The following is a 17,462-nucleotide window of genomic DNA, read 5'->3' as shown; positions in this document are numbered from 1 at the left end:
CGCCAGGGGGCACAGGAGATGCTACCTCTGGGGGAAAGCAGAGGTGCAGGTGTGGTTGAAGTAGATGAGTCCCCTGAACCTATGCAGATTGCTGGCGTGGCACAGGTTCAGCCTCGCGCTCCGGGATTCCGGAAGCCCGGAGCATGTTTCTACTGTGGTAAAAGAGGTCATTATGTTAACGTTTGCCCGGTACTACCTAAGAGGGTCACATCGGCGGAAAACTGTTAAGCTCAGAGGGTATGGAGGAGACCCAACTGAGCGTATGCATATCCTCCATGATGGTATCTCAATGTATGCTCCCTGCCAAGGTTATTATCGCCGGCAGAGAGCTACCTATATCAGTGTTTGTGGATAGCGGTTCCGCTACCAATCTCATAGATGAGGAGTTTGCACACACCGCCGGGTTTAAGATCGAAAAACTTCCTCACCCCATACAGGTGGTGACCATTAATGCTGTTCCCCTCCCTCAAGGGGAGATTACTGAGTTTGTGGCAGAGGTGAAACTCCACATTGGGGTCCTACATTCTGAGTCGGTTACATGTAGTGTCCTCCGTAATCTCCCAGCTCAAATGGTCCTGGGTTTTCCATGGCTGTCCAGGCACAACCCGGTAATTGATTGGAAAATTCAGGACATAGTGCAATGGAGTGGTTTCTGCCAAGACAATTGCTTGGCCACATGTGTGTCCGCCGTGACGCCCAGCCTGCCGGAGGCTTTGCAGGATTTCGCGGATGTTTTCTCTGAGAAGGGTTGCTCAGAACTGCCTCCACATAGAGCCTATGACTATGCGATTAGGTTAAAACCCGGGGCCAAATTACCTAAGGCCAGGATGTTTAATATTTCTGGTCCTGAGAGGCAAGCTCTGAAAGACTACATCGCGGAGAGTCTGAGCAAAGGACACATCCGGCCTTCGTCCTCGCCTGTAGCCGCAGGGTTTTTCTTCATTAAGAAGAAAGATGGGGGGTTACGCCCGTGTCTGGATTTCCGAGAGTTAAACCAGATTACTATCCGTGATCCCTACCCAATGCCGTTGATCCCGGATTTGTTCAACCAGGTAGCGGGGGCGAAATAGTTTTCCAAGCTGGACCTCAGGGGGGCGTATAACCTCATAAGGGTCCGTCAGGGGGATGAGTGGAAGACGGCGTTTAACACTCCTGAGGGTCATTTTGAGAGTCTGGTTATGCCGTTTGGGTTGACCACCGCGCCTGCCGTTTTCCAACATTTTATTAATGATGTATTCGCTCATGTCCTGGGGAGATTTGTGATTGTATACCTGGATGATATCCTCATTTATTCTAGCGATCGGGACATTCATTTGGAGCATGTTAGGCAGGTGTTACAGTTGCTCCGGGAGAACCAGCTCTATGCTAAGCTGGAAAAATGTTTATTTTTTGTCCAGGAGTTGCCCTTTTTGGGATATATTGTGTCCGCAGCCGGTTTTAAAATGGACACCGCTAAGGTGCAAGCGGTGCTGCAATGGGAGAGGCCGGAGAGTCTGAAAGCACTCCAGCGGTTCCTTGGGTTTGCGAATTATTATAGGAAATTTATAAAACACTTTTCGACTGTCGCCAAACCGCTCACGGACATGACAAAAAAGGGTGCCGATCTGGCGGGGCTATACGTGCATTTGAGCGTCTGAAGAATAGTTTTGCTTCAGCCCCCATTCTGGTGCAACCAGACGTGTCTAAACCTTTTGTGGTAGAGGTTGATGCGTCGGAGGTGGGAGTGGGGGCAGTACTGTCTCAAGGCTCGTCCTTGAGCGAGATGCATCCATGCGCCTACTTCTCCAAGAAGCTGTCGCCGGCCGAACGGAATTATGATATCGGCAACAGGGAGTTGTTGGCCATCAAACTGGCTTTTGAGGAATGGCGACACTTCTTGGAGGGGGCAGCTCACCAGGTCACAGTTATCACCGACCATAAGAATCTGCTCTATCTGGAGTCGGCCAAGCGTCTGTCTCCTAGGCAGGCTCGCTGGGCATTGTTTTTTAATCGTTTCAATTTTCTTGTGACGTACCGTCCCGGGGCTAAAAACACCAAGGCGGATGCTTTGTCTAGGTGTTGTCCGGGGGGAGAACCTCGGGAAGAGCCGGTACCCATCCTCCAGAAAGGGGTAGTGGTCTCGGCTCTCACGACGGAGGTAGAGGCGGAGATTGCCGAGGCCCAAGAGGATGTACCACCAGGACTTTCCGCCAACAAATCATTTGTACCCCTGCATCTTCGGCTTAAGGTGTTGAAGGAACACCACAATTCGGTACTGGCTGGTCATCCAGGGGTGAAGGGCACCTTAGAGCTGGTATCGCGTCGTTTCTGGTGGCCCAAAATCCGGCAGGACGTGGTCTCGTACGTGGCAGCTTGCATCACGTGCGCTAGGGCTAAGTCACCCCGAACCCGTCCTGCTGGCACGCTACAGCCTCTGGGGGTACCCAATAGGCCATGGACAGAAATCTCCATGGATTTTATCACTGACTTGCCAGCCTCGGCAGGGAACACGGTCATCCTGGTGGTGGTTGACCGTTTTTCAAAGATGGCGCATTTTGTGGCGTTGTCTTCTTTGCCCAATGCTAAGACGTTGGCTCAGGTATTTGTGAAGGAGGTGGTCAGACTCCATGGAGTACCATCTGACATAGTATCTGATAGGGGTAGGCAATTTGTGGCGAGGTTTTGGAAAGCTTTTTGCTCAAGGTTGGGGATCAAGTTGTCACATTCATCGGCGTTTCATCCACAGTCTAATGGACAAACTGAGACCATGAACCAAAATCTAGAACAGTATTTACGATGTTTTGTGTCCAACAACCAGGAGGAGTGGTCTACTTTCCTTCCTCTGGCCGAATTCGCGTTAAATAATCACCGCCAAGAGTCATCAGGAGAGTCTCCATTCTTTTGTGTGTACGGTCAACATCCTCAGTTTTGTACCTTACGTCAGGGTGACTCCGGGGGTGTCCCGGAGGAGGATCAGCTAGGAGTCCAATTGTCATCAGTCTGGAGGCGGGTGAAACAGCGTTTGTTGAGCATGAGTGCCAGGTACAAACGGGTGGCTGACAGTAGACGCGTGCCAGGTCCGGACCTGTGTGTGGGTGAATGGGTGTGGTTAGCTACGAAGAACATAAAACTCAAAATTCCATCTTTAAAACTGGGTCCAAGGTTTATTGGGCCTTTTAGGATTTCTGCCATCATTAACCCAGTGGCTTATCGGTTGGAACTTCCTGCGGTGTACAAAATACATAACGTTTTTCACAGGGCTTTATTGAAAAAGGTGGTAGGCTTGGTGGACACGACGCCGATGCCACCTCCAGTCATGGTGGATGGCAATTTAGAGTTCGAGGTCGCCAAGGTAGTGGACTCTCGAGTAGTACGCCGTACTCTTCAGTATTTGGTGCACTGGCGGGGGTATGGTCCGGAGGAGAGGTCTTGGGTTCCAGCCTCAGACATACATGCGGATCGGCTGGTCAGTTCTTTTCATCGTCGTCATCCGGACAAGCCGGGTCCTATGAGTCTTGAGGGCCCTGGGGTCCCTTGTAGAAGACGGGGTACTGTCATGTCGGACGCTGTTCACACCACAGCGTCCGGCAGGCAGAGGTAGTTCCACCTCCAGCCACTATAGCCTCAGTGGCGCCGGCTTGATCTTCAGGCTCTCGGGGGTTAATCCTGCTGGAGACCAGGTTGGAAGGTTAGTCACGCCCACGGTCTTTAAATAGTCATACTGGCATATGGGCGTCGCCGATTATAGCTTGTGTTTTCATACCAAGTGGTTCCGGTCTGGAGTGGAGGTGTTGCAGAGAGAGAGATTCGTATCTGGTGTCGTATGATCCGTCGTTATCCTTTCTCCTTCCCATATTTGTGTTTACTTGTGCCCTGTTCACATTACTGTATATTCCTGTGTGTGTGCGGCGCAGTGCAGTTTAAGTTCTCCCTGTCTGTCTTATTTGTGTGGGAGCTTTGGTGGTGTGTCTCCTCACTGGGTGGAGGGTGGAGGGTTAAGTGCAGGGCTGAGCAGGAGATAAGGAAAGGGTGGAGGCTCAGGCATTTGCACCTTCAGCAAAAACCCTGGGTTGAGGGTCAGACAGGGTTTCCCCTAGTGAAAGGGACACCACAGGGGCCCCGGGTATTTCTGCCTTAGTTGTCCTAAGCCCCGCGTGACATTTGCACTGCGAGTGCTGGGTGGAGGAGCACTTTCTGGCAAATCCACATCCCTCCAGTCACGCACAAACCCTGTACCAGACCTTGCCACGCCAACATTTTCACTTGCCCCACGAGATGCATCCTCCTCCCCTAAGTAATCATCCCCATCATCCTCCTCCTCCTCCTCTTCTTCCTCCACCTCGTCCAGGAGAGGTCCCTGAGCAGACAATGGCTGAATGTCATCAAGGATTCCCTCCTCCTCTTCCTCCTCATCAACATTGGCTGCAGACGCCTGCTCCTTAAGGTGCGTCAAAGTTTGCATGAGCAGACGCATAAGTGGGATGCTCATGCTTAGGATGGCGTCGTCTGCGCTTACCAGCCGTGTGCATTCCTCAAAACACTGAAGGACTTTACAAAGGTCTTTCAGCTTCGACCACTGCACGCCTGTCAACTCCATGTCTGCTCTCAAAGTGCCTGGCCGTGTATCCTCCCACAAATGCATTATGGCCTGCCTCTGCTCGCACAGCCGCTCCACCATGTGCAGGGTGGAGTTCCACCTTGTTGCAATGTCGATAATGAGGCGGTGGTTGGGAAGGTGGAGCAATCGCTGCAGCTTCTGCATACGAACGGAGTGTACAGGCGACCGGCGGATGTGCGCGCACAGTCTTCGCACCTTCTGGAGCAGGGCTGTTAACTCCGGATAATTTTTGAGGAAGCACTGCACCACCAGGTTCAAGGTGTGAGCCAAGCAAGGTAAGTGGCTGAGTTTTGAAAGGGCTATGGCTGCCACAAAATTACGGCCGTTATCACTAACTACCTTGCCTGCCTCAAGATGTACACTGCCCAGCCATGACTCAGTTTGTCGCTTCAAGTACTCGGCCAGCACCTCGGCGGTGTGTCTGTCGCCCAAACATATCATCTGCAACACAGCCTGCTGACGCTTTCCACTAGCTGCTCGATAGGGGGACACATCGTGTGCAACAGTGGCAGCTGCAGATGGAGTGCTCGTACGACTGCGCTCTGTGGACGAGCTGTCGCTTCTGGAGGAGGAGGAGGAGGGTCGAACGCCTACAGCCAACTGTTTCCTATACCGTGGGCTAGGCAGCACTGTCCCACCACCGCTGTCCCCTGTGGACCCTGCATCCACCACATTAACCCAGTGCGCAGTGATGGACACGTAACGGCCCTGGCCATGCCGACTGGACCATGCATCAGTTGTGAGGTGCACCTTTCCGCTCACTGACTGCTTGAGTGCATGGACAATGCGGTCTTTCACATGATGGTGGAGGGCTGGGATGGCTTTGCGAGAGAAGAAGTGGCGACTGGGTAGGTCATAGCGTGGTACTGCATAGGCCATGAGTTCGCGGAAAGCTGTGCTTTCCACCAACCGAAAGGGCATCATCTCAAACGAGATTAGTTTGGCAATGTGGGCGTTCAAACCCAGTGTACGCGGATGAGAGACTGAGTACTTTCTTGACCTACTCATAGTGTCTGGGAGGGTGAGTTGGACTTGAGAGCTGCATATGGTGGAAGTAGCGGTGGACAGGGCGGACTGAGAGAGGGTTGATGATGGTGATGGAGTTGGTGTTCTTTCTGATGGCCTAGAATCAGTCTTTCGTTGATATAACAGTGGGATTCCCTGACTGCTGTGGCCTTGCAACGACACCTCAACATTTGCTGCTGTGCTAACCGGTGGGCTTACAGTGGGGGAAACAATGTAGCGCTGCTGACTACCTTCGTTGTGATCAGTTGCACATGTGGCACTTGAGGTTTGGTGTTGTGTCCACGCTTGCAAGTGCATGCTGGTTAAATGTCTAAGCATGCAACTGGTATTCAAATTTTTCAGATTTTTCCCTCGGCTAAAGGTCTTTGCGCACTTCTTACAGATAACCTTGGCCTGATCATGAGGATTTTGTTCAAAAAACTGCCACACTGCACTCTTCCTACTTTGGCAGACATTTTGCGGCCTAGCACGCTGTGATCTTTTGACCCTCTGGACAAGCTGTCCAGCAACTCTTTTGATGTTTGGAACCTGTCTTTGGAGTGCTCCGGGCCTGCCAGATAACAGCTGTTGCGATGTCGATGTCTGCTGTGGATGCTCCTCATCTGAGCTATTGGAAGCAGCACCCTCTTCCCCCAATGGATGCCAATCTGGGTCAACAACTGGGTCATCCATCACCTCCTCTTCTATGTCATGTGCACCTTTCTCTGTGTCACCGTGTATGGTGGTATAGTGTGCGGGAAGGGGCACCTGAGTCTCATCAGGGTCAAAATCTGGCTCTGTACACTGCGAGGACAATGTAGTGCTCTGAGTGAATGTACCAGCAGAATCATCCATCAGCGGCTGTGCATCAGTGCACTCCATGTCAGATTCATCTTGGCCTGGGTAATTCACCATTTCACTTGATAATCCAGGCATGGTATGTGAAAACAGCTCCATGGATTAATCAGTAGTATGGCCTGCCTCATCCTTCAATCTTGGTTGGGGTGAAGGACACAAGGAAAGGTGTGGTTCATGAACATGAGCCTCCAATGACGACTCAGTGCTTTTACTTTTTACAACTGAAGAAGAGGAGGCGATAGAGCTGGAGGCTGAGTCAGCAATGTAAGACAAAACTTTTTCCTGATGCTCTGCCTTTAAAAGCGGTTTGCCAACTCCTGGAAAACTAAGCGTTCGAGGCCTTATGTAGCCAGACGATGACGCAGGGTCAGCACCTCCTGCATTCGGTCCTATTTTGCTCTTGCCACTACCATCAGATCCACCACCAACACCATCATTACCAGCTGCCAACCCCCGCCCAATTCCACGGCCTCTTCCACCAGCCTTCCTCATTTTTGGTAGAAATGTAGACAAAATCCAACAAACTATATAGTAATGTAAAACAAGGTACAAGGTGTCTATAGGACAGGGGAGTTTTAGAATTTCTGCACACACTTGTGGACAGTGGACACTTGTGGATTGTGTGCGGCCCACTGATATCTGAGCGCTATGTGACACGCTCGATGGCACAGCTGCCTGTGACCAAAGTGACGAGAGGATAATGGAGATTTTGAATCTCTGCGTACACTTTTGGACAGTGGACACTTGTGGATTGTGTGCAGCCCACTGATATCTGAGCGCTATGTGACACGCTCGATGGCACAGCTGCCTGTGACTAAAGTGACGAGAGGATAATGGAGATTTTGAATCTCTGCGTACACTTTTGGACACTGGACACTTGTGGATTGTGTGCGGCCCACTGATATCTGAGCGCTATGTGACACGCTCGATGGCACAGCTGCCTGTGACCAAAGTGACGAGAGGATAGTGGAGATTTTGAATCTCTGCGTACACTTGTGGACAGTGGACACTTGTGGATTGTGTGCGGCCCACTGATATCTGAGCGCTATGTGACACGCTCGATGGCACAGCTGCCTGTGACCAAAGTGACGAGAGGATAATGGAGATTTTGAATCTCTGCGTACACTTTTGGACACTGGACACTTGTGGATTGTGTGCGGCCCACTGATATCTGAGCGCTATGTGACACGCTCGATGGCACAGCTGCCTGTGACCAAAGTGACGAGAGGATAATGGAGATTTTGAATCTCTGCGTACACTTTTGGACACTGGACACTTGTGGATTGTGTGCGGCCCACTGATATCTGAGCGCTATGTGACACGCTCGATGGCACAGCTGCCTGTGACCAAAGTGACGAGAGGATAATGGAGATTTTGAATCTCTGCGTACACTTGTGGACAGTGGACACTTGTGGATTGTGTGCGGCCCACTGATATCTGAGCGCTATGTGACACGCTCGATGGCACAGCTGCCTGTGACCAAAGTGATGAGAGGATAATGGAGATTTTGAATCTCTGCGTACACTTTTGGACACTGGACACTTGTGGATTGTGTGCGGCCCACTGATATCTGAGCGCTATGTGACACGCTCGATGGCACAGCTGCCTGTGACCAAAGTGACGAGAGGATAATGGAGATTTTGAATCTCTGCGTACACTTTTGGACACTGGACACTTGTGGATTGTGTGCGGCCCACTGATATCTGAGCGCTATGTGACACGCTCGATGGCACAGCTGCCTGTGACCAAAGTGACGAGAGGATAATGGAGATTTTGAATCTCTGCGTACACTTTTGGACACTGGACACTTGTGGATTGTGTGCGGCCCACTGATATCTGAGCGCTATGTGACACGCTCGATGGCACAGCTGCCTGTGACCAAAGTGACGAGAGGATAATGGAGATTTTGAATCTCTGCGTACACTTTTGGACACTGGACACTTGTGGATTGTGTGCGGCCCACTGATATCTGAGCGCTATGTGACACGCTCGATGGCACAGCTGCCTGTGACCAAAGTGACGAGAGGATAATGGAGATTTTGAATCTCTGCGTACACTTTTGGACACTGGACACTTGTGGATTGTGTGCGGCCCACTGATATCTGAGCGCTATGTGACACGCTCGATGGCACAGCTGCCTGTGACCAAAGTGACGAGAGGATAATGGAGATTTTGAATCTCTGCGTACACTTTTGGACACTGGACACTTGTGGATTGTGTGCGGCCCACTGATATCTGAGCGCTATGTGACACGCTCGATGGCACAGCTGCCTGTGACCAAAGTGACGAGAGGATAATGGAGATTTTGAATCTCTGCGTACACTTTTGGACACTGGACACTTGTGGATTGTGTGCGGCCCACTGATATCTGAGCGCTATGTGACACGCTCGATGGCACAGCTGCCTGTGACCAAAGTGACGAGAGGATAATGGAGATTTTGAATCTCTGCGTACACTTTTGGACACTGGACACTTGTGGATTGTGTGCGGCCCACTGATATCTGAGCGCTATGTGACACGCTCGATGGCACAGCTGCCTGTGACCAAAGTGACGAGAGGATAATGGAGATTTTGAATCTCTGCGTACACTTGTGGACAGTGGACACTTGTGGATTGTGTGCGGCCCACTGATATCTGAGCGCTATGTGACACGCTCGATGGCACAGCTGCCTGTGACCAAAGTGACGAGACGATAATGGAGATTTTGAATCTCTGCGTACACTTTTGGACACTGGACACTTGTGGATTGTGTGCGGCCCACTGATATCTGAGCGCTATGTGACACGCTCGATGGCACAGCTGCCTGTGACCAAAGTGACGAGAGGATAATGGAGATTTTGAATCTCTGCGTACACTTGTGGACAGTGGACACTTGTGGATTGTGTGCGGCCCACTGATATCTGAGCGCTATGTGACACGCTCGATGGCACAGCTGCCTGTGACCAAAGTGACGAGAGGATAATGGAGATTTTGAATCTCTGCGTACACTTTTGGACACTGGACACTTGTGGATTGTGTGCGGCCCACTGATATCTGAGCGCTATGTGACACGCTCGATGGCACAGCTGCCTGTGACCAAAGTGACGAGAGGATAATGGAGATTTTGAATCTCTGCGTACACTTTTGGACAGTGGACACTTGTGGATTGTGTGCGGCCCACTGATATCTGAGCGCTATGTGACACGCTCGATGGCACAGCTGCCTGTGACCAAAGTGACGAGAGGATAATGGAGATTTTGAATCTCTGCGTACACTTGTGGACAGTGGACACTTGTGGATTGTGTGCGGCCCACTGATATCTGAGCGCTATGTGACACGCTCGATGGCACAGCTGCCTGTGACCAAAGTGACGAGAGGATAAGGGAGATTGGATTGCTTTTAAAAAAGCAGTTTGCGGAGCAGTGGGTAAACAGCAATGCCAGCGTGTCAGGAAGCCTTAAAAGGCAGCCCAACAACCAACACCACTGATACACCACAATATAGCCTCCCCTTGCACTGCACACACCGTGACTTGTGTGTTGTGCAGGCCAAATCGCTAGCAGCAGAAGCAGTTTTTTTGTCTTCTTCCCTGCCTAACGCTCTCCCTACAGAATCAGCAGCAACCTCTCCCTATACTAAGATCGGCAGAAGTAAGATGGCGGTCGGCGTGCACGCCCTTTTATACCCCCTGTGACGCCCACCAAAGCAAGCCAATCACTTGCATGCCCTTCTGAAAGATGGTGGTGACCCGTGCTTAGGTCATCACGTTGCCCACAGTGTCCGTGGATCCTGATTGGCTGAAAAAGAGCGCAAAACAAACTTTTGAAACGCGACTTTGGCGCGTAAGTCGCCGACCTCGTGGCCGACCTCATCCTAGGGTCGGGTTTCGTTTCATGAAACCCGACTTTGCCAAAAGTCGGGGACTTTTGAATTTTTTCGACCCGTTTCGCTCAACTCTAGTCATAAGTATTCAGACCCTCTGCTCAGACACTCATATTTAAGTCACATGCTTTCCATTTCCTTGTGATCCTCCTTGAGTGGTTCTACTCCTTCATTGGACCCCAGCTGTGTTTAATTAAACTGATAGGACTTAATTTGTAAAAGCACACACGTCTATATAAAGGTCACGTCACACACATCGATATCGCCAGCAAGATCGCTGATTTTGTGACGCCACAGCGATATTGCTGTGTGTGAAGGGGATCAGCGTCCGCCCCCCCTGCCGGGTATCGCTGATCACGTTTGATCGTCCTGGGCCATTTTTTGATCGTTGGTCTCCCGCTGGCCAGCGCGCATCGCTGCATGTGGCAGCGAGAGACCAGCAGTCAGCGAGGCTGGATGCTGGTTTCCAATGTAAACAGCGGGTATCTACAGTAAGAGCCGCACGGCTCTGGGATACCCGCTGTTTACATTGGAAACCAGCTTGCTCGCTGGTTCTCATCGCTGAAGGGGCTGTCTATGTGACAGCTCAGCAGCGATCAGCCTAACAATGTCCCAGCGATCCCATCCATGTCGGATCGTTGGTGGGATCGCTGGGACATCGTTATGTGTAACGGGGCCTTAAGACTTCATCCCCTTTACCCCCAAGGGTAGTTTGCACGTTAATGACCGTGCAAATTTTTACAATTCTGACCACTGTTCCTTTATGAGGTAACTCTGGAATGTTTCCATGGATTCCGGTGATTCTGACACTGTTTTCTGGTGACATATTGTACTTCATATTAGTGGTAAAATTTCATTCATATAACTTGTGTTTATTTGTGAAAAAAATGGAAATTTGGCAAACATTTTGAAAATTTCGCAATTTTCCAACTTTTAATTTTTATGCCCTTAAATCACAGAGATATAGCACTCAAAAAGCTTAATAAGTAACATTTCCCACATGTTTACTTTACATCAGTACAATTTTGGAGCCCAAATTTTTTGTTACGAAGTTATAAGGGTTAAAAGTTGACCAGCGATTTCTCATTTTTACAACACCATTTTTTTTGTAGGGACCACATCACATTTGAAGTCATTTTGAGGGGTCTATATGACAGAAAATACCCAAAAGTGACACCATTCTAAAAACTGCACCCCTGACGGTACTCAAAACCACATTTACAAAAAATGGCGCATGGCAGAGCTCAGAAGGGAAGGAGCGCTGTTTGACTTTTTCAATGCAAAATTGCTGGAATTGAAATTTGAAGCCATATCACGTTTGGAGAACCCCTGATGTGCCTAAACAGTGGAAACCCCCACAAGTGACCCCATTTTGGAAACTAGACCCACAAGGAACTTATCTAGATATGTGGTGAGAACTTTGAACCCCCAAGGGCTTCACAGAAGTTTATAACGCACAGCCGTACAATTAAAAAATCATATTTTTTTCACAAAAATGATCTTTTCACCCCCAATTTTTATTTTCCCAAGGGAAACAGGACCCCAAGAGTTATTGTGCAATTTGTCCTGAGTATGCTGATACCCCATATGTGGGGTAAACCACTGTTTGGGCGCAATGCAGAGCTCAGAAGGGAATGAGCGCCATTTGACTTTTTCAACACAGAATTGCCTTGATGCCATATCGCATTTGGAGAGGCTCTGATGTGCCTAAACAGTGGAAACCCACCACAAATGACACCATTTTGTAAACTAAACACCCAAGAAACTTATCTAGATGTGTAGTGAGAACTTTTAACCCCCATGGGCTTCACAGAAGTTTATAACGTACAGCCGTAAAATTAAAAAATCATTTTTTCCACAAAAATGATCTTTTCACCCCAATTTTTATTTTCCCAAGGAAAACAGGACCCCAAACGTTATTGTGCAATTTGTCCTGAGTACGCTGATACCCCATATGTAGGGGTAAAACACTATTTGAGTGCATGGCAGAGCTCAGAAGGGAAGGAGCACCGTTTGACACAAAATTGGCTGGAATTGCGATCAGGCGCCATGTCGCGTTTGGAGAGCCCCTGATGTGCCTGAACAGTGGAAACCTCCCACAAGTGACCCCATTTTGGAAACTAGACCCCCTAAGGAACTTATCTAGATAATAATAATAATAATAATAATAATAATAATCTTTATTTATATAACGCCAACATATTCCGCAGCGCTTTACAGTTTAACAGTTTCAAAACACAAGTCATAAGTAACAACGCTAACAATACAATAATTAAAGCAAAATAAGACGTGTGGTGAGAACTTTGAACCCCCAAGTGCTTCACAGTAGTTTATAACGCCCGGCATGAAAATAAAAAAAATCATATTTTTTCCACAAGCATGATCTTTTAGTCCCCAATTTTTTCTTGTTTCCAAGGATAACAGGAGAAATTGGACATCAAATGTTGTTTTTCAATTTGTCCTGATTATGCTGATACCCCATATGTGGGAGAAAACTACTGTATGGGCACACGTCGGGGCTCGGAAGGGAAGTAGTGACGTTTTGGAAAGCAGACTTTGATGGAATGGTCTGCGGGTGTCATGTCACGTTTCAAGAGCCCCTGATGTGCGTAAACTGTGGAAACCCACCACAAGTGACCCCATTTTGGAAACTAGACCCCCCAAGAAATTATCTAGATATGTGGTGAGCACTTTGAACCTCCAAGTGCTTCACAGAAGTTTATAATGTAGTGCCATAAAAATAAAAAAAATTGTTTTTCCACAAAAATTATATTTTTGCCCCCAATTTTTTATTTTCCCAAGGCTAACAGGAGAAATTGGACCCCAAAAGTTGTGCAATTTGTACTGAGTAGGCTGATACCCCATATGTGGGGTAAACCTCTGTTGGGCGCATGGCAGAGCTTGGAAGGGAAGAAGCACTGTTTGACTTTTTCAATGCACAATTGGCTGGAATTGAGATCAGACGCCATGTTGCGTTTGGAGAGCCCCTGATGTGCCTAAACAGTGGAAACCCCCCAATTCTAACTCCAACCCTAACCCCAATGCACCCCTAACCCTAATCTCAGCCCTAACCTTAGCCCTAACCCTAGCCCTAACCCTAATGGGAAAATGGAAATACTTTTTTTAATTTGATTATTGTTCCCTAAGGGGGTGATAAAGGGGAGTTTGATTTACTATTTATAGCGGGTTTTTATGTTTGGCAGCTGTCACATGCTAAAAGATGCTTTTTATTGTAAAAATAGTTTTTGCATCACCACATTTTGAGAGCTATAATTTTTCCATATTTTGACCCACAGTGTCATGTGAGGTCTTATTTTTTGAGGGACAAGTTGACATTTTTATTGGTACCATTTTCAGGCACGTGACTTTTTTTATCACTTTTAATTACGACGTTTGGGACGCAGAAAGAACAAAAACCAGCATTTCATGAATTTCTTTTGGGGGGGTGTTAACACCATTCCGCATGCGGTAAAATTGATAAAGCGGTTTTATTTTTCAGTTCAGTACGATTACAGTGATACCTCATTTATATCATTTTTTTATGCTTTGGTGCTTTTCTGAAATAAAAACAATTTTAAATAAAAAATAATAATTTTTGCATCGCTTTATTCTGCCAGCTATAACTTTTTTATTTTTTTTGCTGATGATGCTGTATGGCAGCTCGTTTTCAGCGGTACCTTGTTTATTTATATACATCTTTTTGGTTGCGTGTTATTGCACTTTTTGTTCTGCGGTATGATGATAAAGCATTTGTTTTTTGCCTTTTTTTTAAGGGGTTCACTAAAGGGGTTAACTAGTGGGACAGTTTTATAGGGTGGGTCGTTACGGATGCAGCGATACTAGATGTGTATTTTTATTGTTTTTATAATTTACAAAAAAAAATTAGGGATTTTTTTTAAATTTATATAGGATTTTTTAAAAATTACTTTTACATATGATTTTTTATATTATTTTCATGCACTATGCTATTTATTTATTTACTGCATGATATTCAAATATTGTTTATGTCTTTGATTTTTCCTGAAAACAATATGTATTGCAGGATGTAAGTCACAGTACGGGACTTCAACTTTCACTTGTCTGGCCTAAGTGATAAAACTGTCACGACTGCAGCCGCAGACGCAGCCCAGCAGGCGCCTCAACGCGGATGGCGATTGGCGGGCATCCCCCGGGGGAAATTTTTTTTTGTTAGGAAGTTATAAGGGTTAAAAGTTGACCAGCGATTTCTCATTTTTACACCACCATTTTCTTTTAGGGACCACATCACATGTGAAGTCACTTTGAGGGGTCTATATGATAGAAAATACCCAAAAGTGACACCATTCTAAAAACTGCACCCCTCAAGGTCCTCAAAAGCACATCCAAGAAGTTTATTAACCCTTCAGGTGCTTCACAGGAATTTTTTGAATGTTTAAAAAAAAAATGACTTTTTTCACAAAAAAAATTACTTCAGGTTCAATTTTTTTATTTTACCAAGGGTATCAGGAGAAATTGGGCTGGAAAAGTTATTGTGCAATTTGTCCTGAGTACGCCGATACCTGATATGTGGGGGGAACCGCTGTTTGGGCGCATGGCAGAGCTCGGAAGGGAGGCAGCTCCATTTGACTTTTTCACTGCAAAATTGGCTGGAATTCAGATTGGATGCCATGTCAAGTTTTGAGAGCCCCTGATGTGCCTAAACAGTGGAAACCCCCCACAAGTGACCCCATTTTGGAAACTAGACCCCCCAAGGAACTTATCTAGATATGTGGTGAGCACTTTGAACCCCCAAGGGCTTCACAGAAGTTTATAACGTACAGCCGTACAATTAAAAAAAAAAAAAAAATCATTTTTTCCACAAAAATGATCTTTTCACCCCCAATTTTTAATTTCCCAAGAGTAACAGGACCCCAAAAGTTATTGTGCAATTTGTTCTGAGTACGCTGATACCCCATATATGGGGGTAAACCACTATTTGGGCACATGGCAGAGCTCGGGAAGGGAAGCAGCGCCATTTGACTTTTTTGGCTGGAATTGAGATCGGACGCCATGTCGCGTTTGGAAAGCCCCTGATGTGCCAAAACAGTGGAAACCCCCCAATTCTAACTCCGACCCTAACACTAATGGGAAAATGGAAATAAATAATTTTTTTTTCATTTTATTATTTTTCCCTAACTAAGGGGGTGATAACGGGGGTTTGATTTATTATTTATAGCGGGTTTTTATGTTTGACAGCTGTCGCACGCTAAAAGACGCTTTTTATTGTAAAAATAGTTTATGCATCACCACATTTTGAGAGCTATAATTTTTCCATATTTTGACCCACCGAGTCATGTGAGGTCTTATTTTTTGCGGGACGAGTTGACGTTTTTATTGGTACCATTTTCGGGCACGTGACTTTTTTGATCGCTTTTTATTCCGATTTTTGGGACGCAGAATGAACAAAAACCAGTGTTTCATGAATTTCTTTTGGGGGGGTGCGTTTACACAGTTCCGCGTGCAGTAAAATTGATAAGGCGGTTTTATTCTTCGGGTCAGTACGGTTACAGTGATACCTCATTTATGTCTTTTTTTAATGTTTTGGCGCTTTTATGCAATGAAAACAATTATATTAAAATTAATTATTTTTGCATCGCTTTATTCTGCGAGCTATAACTTTTTTATTTTTTCGCTGATGACGCTGTGTGGCAGCTCGTTTTTTGTGGGACAAGATGACGTTTTCAGCGGTACCATGGATATATGGATATTTATATGCGTCTTTTTGATCGCGCGTTATTGCACTTTTTGTTCAGCGGTATGATAAATAATTTTTTGCTTTGTTTTTTATTTTTTTAAGGGGTTCTCTAAAGGGGTTAACTAATGGGACAGTTTTATAGGGTGGGTCATTATGGACGCGGCGATACCAAATATGTGTACTATTGTTTTTTTTATTTTCAAAAAATGAATTTATTAGGGAATATTTTTTTTTAAATTTATTTAGCGATTTTTTTTTTTTTATTTTACTTTATTACACTGTCCCAGGGGGGAACATCACTGTCATGTGACAGATCGCTGATCTGTCACATCACAGATCGCTGTGACAGATCAGCGATCTGACACAGGCACTGCTGCAGGCTTCCTCATGCCGGCGCTCTGCGGGCAGTGAGGAAGCCGGCTCCCTGCAGGCCCCCGCCGCCATATTGGATCCAGGGACCTGCAAGGAAGGCGACCCCCGCAGCGGCGCTGCACTTCGCGCTGCTGTGGGGGTCGCAGGGAAGCACGGAGGGAGCCCCCTCCCTGCCGATGCTTCCTTTAACCCCCGGTACACCGCGATCATGTTTGATCGCGGTGTGCCAGGGGTTAACGTGTCAGCTGACAACCGGCCGCGATCAGCTGCGCTCCCCCCGTGGATCGCATTAGACGTACTATTCTGTTCTTGGGACTTAGGTCCCAGGTCACGTGGATGGAATAGTACGTCTAATGTAGGAAAGGGGTTAATACTATACAGTGGGGAAAATATTTCATACACTGTCAATTTTGCTGGTTTTTCCACCTACAAAGAATGGAGAGGTCTAATTTATATTGTAGGTACACTTCAACTGTGAGAGATAGGATATCAATATTAAACCATAAAATCTGATTTTAACATATTTCATGCAATAAAATGCAAATTAAGTATTTGATCAACTACCAACCAGCAAGAATTCTGGCTCTCACAGACCTATTAGTTTTTCTTTCAGAAGCCCTCCTACTCTGCACTCATTACCTGTATTAAGTGCACCTGTTTGAGCGCATTCCGATATTACCGGACACCTGTCCATACACTCAATCAATAACATGCCAACCTCTCCACCATAGCCAACACCAAAGGGCTGTCTAAGCACACCAGGGACAAAATTGTAGACGTGCAAAAGGTTGGGATGGGCTACAATTGAATAGGCAAGCAACTTGGTAAGAAGGCAACAACTGTTGGCACAATTATTAGAAAATGGAAGACACACAAGATGACTGTCAATTAGAGTTGAGCGAAACGGGTCGAAAAAATTCAAAAGTCGCCGACTTTTGGCAAAGTCGGGTTTCATGAAACTAAACCCGACCCTAGGATGAGGTCGGCCACGAGGTCGGCGACTTACGCGCCAAAGTCGCGTTTCAAAAGTTTGTTTTGCGCTCTTTTTCAGCCAAT

The sequence above is a fragment of the Dendrobates tinctorius genome, unplaced genomic scaffold (genome assembly GCF_039654945.1).
Source record: "Dendrobates tinctorius isolate UK_male_01 unplaced genomic scaffold, ASM3965494v1 ptg000035l, whole genome shotgun sequence".
In the NCBI taxonomy this organism is placed as follows: Eukaryota; Metazoa; Chordata; class Amphibia; order Anura; family Dendrobatidae; genus Dendrobates; species Dendrobates tinctorius.
This window is presented reverse-complemented; position numbering follows the sequence as displayed.